The sequence below is a fragment of the Triticum urartu genome, chromosome 7A (assembly GCF_056163025.1).
Source record: "Triticum urartu cultivar PI428250 chromosome 7A, HENAU_Tu73, whole genome shotgun sequence".
NCBI classification, from domain to species: domain Eukaryota; kingdom Viridiplantae; phylum Streptophyta; class Magnoliopsida; order Poales; family Poaceae; genus Triticum; species Triticum urartu.
The window spans coordinates 53,375,243-53,379,393 of NC_141879.1; the positions used below are offsets into that span (position 1 = coordinate 53,375,243).

The window sequence follows — 4,151 nt, forward strand, 5'->3', positions numbered from 1 at the left end:
ATATAGCTCTCTAGAGCATCTAATTAATTAAACCATACATTGAAACTATGTAAAACATTTCAATGCGAAAACAAATGCGATCATAATCGCAACCAAGGTAACAATTGATCCAACGGCATAATGATACCAAGCCTCGGTATGAATGGCATATTTTCTAATCTTTCTAATCTTCAAGCGCATTGCATCCATCTTGATCTTGTGATCATCGACGACATCCGCAACATGCAACTCCAATATCATCTTCTCCTCCTCAATTTTTTTTATTTTTTCCTGCAACAAATTGTTTTCTTCTTCAACTAAATTTAACCTCTCGACAATAGGGTCGGTTGGCATTTCCGATTCACATACATCCTAGATAAATAAAATCTATGTCACGTTGGTCGGCATAATTTTCATAAACAATAAATGAACCAATAGTTATAAAGATAATATACATACCACATCCGAATCATAGACAGGACGAGGGCCGACGGGGGCGGATACCAAAACCATCGCACTATATAAGATGCAATAATAAATGTAAGAAAATGATACAAGTATCTATCTAAACATACAAGTAAGAATATTTTTCCTTTCAGAAAGAAGATAAGAACAAGAGGCTCACCACGGTGGTGTCGGTGATGAGATCGGCGCGGGTGATCGACGGCGGTGAAGACGGGGACGGGGCGTGACGGACCGCTAAATCTAGACAAATCTCGAGGAAAATGGAGCTTGGAGGTCGAGCTTCGAGAGGAGAAAGCTTAAGTAGTGTGGCTCGGGCATTCCATCGAACACCTCATGTGCATAGGAGCTGAGCTAGAGCACCACAAAGCCCTCTCCCCCTCGGCCAGAAAAAATAGAGCACTGTGCTCTGCTCTTGCGCGAGGGGGTATATATAGGCACCTCATTGGTCCCGGTTGGTGGCATGAACCGGGACTAAAGGGGAGCCTTTGGTCCCGGTTCAAGCCACCAACCGGGACCAATGGTGGTGGGCCAGGAGCGAGGCCCATTGGTCCCGGTTCGTCCCACCAACCGGGGCCAAAAGGTCCAGACGAACCGGGACCAATGGCCCACGTGGCCCGGCCGGCCCCCTGGGCTCACGAACCGGGACCAATGCCCACATTGGTCCCGGTTCTAGACTGAACCGGGACTAATGGGCTGACCCGGCCTGGACCAAAGCCCTGTTTTCTACTAGTGCAAACACATAGCTACTGGTACATACCCTCAGCCCCGAGGGTGAACTACTCCCTCCTCGTCATGGAGAGTGCCGGATGATGAAGAAGGCCACCGGTGAGGGATCCCCCCCTCCGGCAGGGTGCCGGAACAGGGTCCCGATTGACTTTTGGTGGCTACAGAGGCTTGCGGCGGCGGAACTCCCGATCTAGGTTCTGTTCTGGAAGTTTTACGATACGTAGGTATATATGGGTGCAAGGGGTACGTCGGTGGAGCTGCGGGGGGCCCACGAGGCAGGGGGGCGCGCCCTAGGGGGGTGGGCGCGCCCCCCACCCTCGTGGCCAGCTCCCGTATCTTCTGATGTAGGGTCCAAGTCTATCTGGTGGCTTTCCTTCCAAAAATAACTTCTCCAGTTGATTTCGTTCCGTTTCGACTCCGTCTGATATTCCTTTTCCTCGAAACACTGAAATAGGCATAAAACAGCAAATCTGGGCTGGGCCTCCGGTTAATAGGTTAGTCCCAAAAGTAATATAAAAGTGGATAATAAAGCCCAACATTGCCCAAAACAGTAGATAATATAGCATGGAGCAATCAAAAATTATAGATACGTTGGAGACGTATCAACTACTCATACAAATGCATCTTGATGTTCCGTGGAACGCACGAGGATGTTTCCTTGGGGGTCTCTCCAGCGCGGCGTGGTCGTAGTTGCAAGTTGACGCCCCTTGAGATGCCGACGTTGAGGGGTACTCGGATTTCCTCCGATGAGCAGGTAAGATGAGTTTGATCACGTAGTAAATGCATTCTAAAGACTACTTCCGTGTCCATTTCCTAATTCTCCCCCTGCCCACTGTTTCACACGTTAGGCTCGGTGCGAGTGGAGATTGGCTTGCATATGTACGGGAGGGTACCAACATCAATTTGCACAACATTTACAATGGTGACACCATTCCTGTAGAACCTTTGTCCAACATTGGGATCAGCCATGCAATGGGCCACCGCATGAATTGGTACGATGGAACCACGGTGAGATTGAACAAGATAGCACGAACATTGCACATGGCGGTCAAAGGCGGACCATGTTGTCTGCGGCCGATTTGTTGCCGTACGAGTAGGAAGACGTTGTGCTCCTTTCTAACCGCATCTTCGCAGTGATAAACCAGGGGACTTATTTTGTATGGGACACATCCTACGATATACTCCCTCTCGCCCAGTTTATTTGTTTTGAATCTTTTCGTTTTATAAGTTTCAAATTCAAATTTAGAGCTCCCCATCACATGTTGAGATTACAATGTCCATTAAATCATTGCGTGCATGTATAGTAAAGAAACAAATCTCGAGTTTGGCACGAGTTCATGCTGCGGGAGCACCACAAGCCCTGGCGCGGGAGTTACATTTCCCTCTCAGTGCCTTCGGGACTGAGCTTCAGCGCCTTACTACACCTACCTTTGAGTCAATAACATGTGGACCCGATAGGTGACTGGTCCACATGTAATGCTCCCATAGGCAGAGGGGCAGTGGGGCCAAGAGGGGTGAGCCGCAGGTCGGGGGACGTGTGGTTTCACGGGTTCGAGCGGCGTCGTGGGAGTCGTGGGTGGCTGAGGTAGAAACTTGATGCTCGCCGCATTTTAGGTGGCCCACATGTCATGCACACAAAGGCAGAGGGGCGGTGCGGCCGAGAGGGGAGAGGCATATGTCGGAGGGCGTGGTGCCGTGGGTTGGAGAGGCGTCGGGGGAATCGCGAGATGAAACGTGATGGTCGCCGTAGTTGAACTTCCATGGACAAGCTGTCATGTCTACGGACACATGCACCGCATACCGATCACTGGAAGGAGTAGCACAGAAAGCTATATATGCGGATAAATAGTTCCTTATAGTCAAGCAGACCCATGCTACTACTCTGTTCCAAAGACATGCACACCATCGAAATAGTCCATCTATAACAATTACACCGAGAGGGAATAATTTTTTTTACAAGAGAGGAAATAGTTCATCCATCCATAATGCCCTCCTGCTGCTGCAACCTTTTCTTCTTCTTCTTCTTCTTCTTCTTCTTCTTCTTCTTCATGTTCTCATTCTCTGTGGGAGAAAGCTTCGCAACAAGTTCTTTGGACCTTGCAGCTATCTCGAAACTCACACGGGCATCGAGGGCAGCATATTTTATCCGCTCGTACGTCAAGGGATAATTCTCCCATCCAGACGACCTTAATGCCACCGTCTTGTCACCCTTCTGAAGATTTGTACCGAGCACAAAATTTGCTACGTCGAATAGGGATGGTGTCTGTTTATCACAATCTTCTACAAGAATTTTGATTCTGGTTTGTAGGTCAGCGATGCTTTTCAAATCAAGGTTGTACGGCTCCAGCTTCTGTTTGTCCCCTTCGATGGCTGCCCCATAGAAGTATACGTCCTCCCGAGACAAGAAATCATGAAGCTCACCTGGTATGGAGGGCGAGTGTATGATGTGGTACACCAAAACATCATCTTCGAGGCACAGCTGAAGGATCGCGGCGCGCTGGATCTTCCCAGGGGCACGCTCTGTGTACTCTATGTCGAGACCGATGACCCTCGTCTCTACCTTTTCCATGGAGTTGGATACATTGTTGATCCACTGCCGAACAACCCTTGGGTGGATGGTGATGGTGGCAACTATGCGCATCGAGCCTTCAACGAGGACATGTTGGACGCTAAAAACCTGCATCTCGATCTCTTTTGCCATTTGGAACCGCTGGAACAGAGGGCTATGGTTTGGAGAATTAGGATTAGATGGCTAGTCTAACTGAAGTAGTAGATGATTATTTAAAGAGGTTAAAACAATGTGAACGCAGTGGGGTTTGGATGCAAATGAGGACGAAGGGGAGGTGAAGAAGCCGAGGAGAATCGGTTCCTGATGGAGAAGTAAATGGGAGAAGTGCCGTGTAGGCAGTTGATTAGATGGCTAGGTAGACTAAACGAAAAGGCTATGCGGGTAGACTGATGAGTCGTACCTGTTCATGTAC

At 48.9% G+C, this 4,151-nt stretch overlaps 1 long non-coding RNA gene across 1 annotated transcript; it reads right to left on the bottom strand.

Moving 5' to 3' along the window:
* Positions 1 to 273: 273 nt before the first annotated feature.
* LOC147957649 (uncharacterized) lies at positions 274 to 893 on the bottom strand. The gene is made up of 3 exons (XR_015612337.1): positions 605 to 893; positions 439 to 496; positions 274 to 351 (listed from the first exon to the last, which is right to left on the bottom strand). It is a non-coding gene; the product is annotated as an uncharacterized LOC147957649 (long non-coding RNA).
* Positions 894 to 4,151: the final 3,258 nt, after the last annotated feature.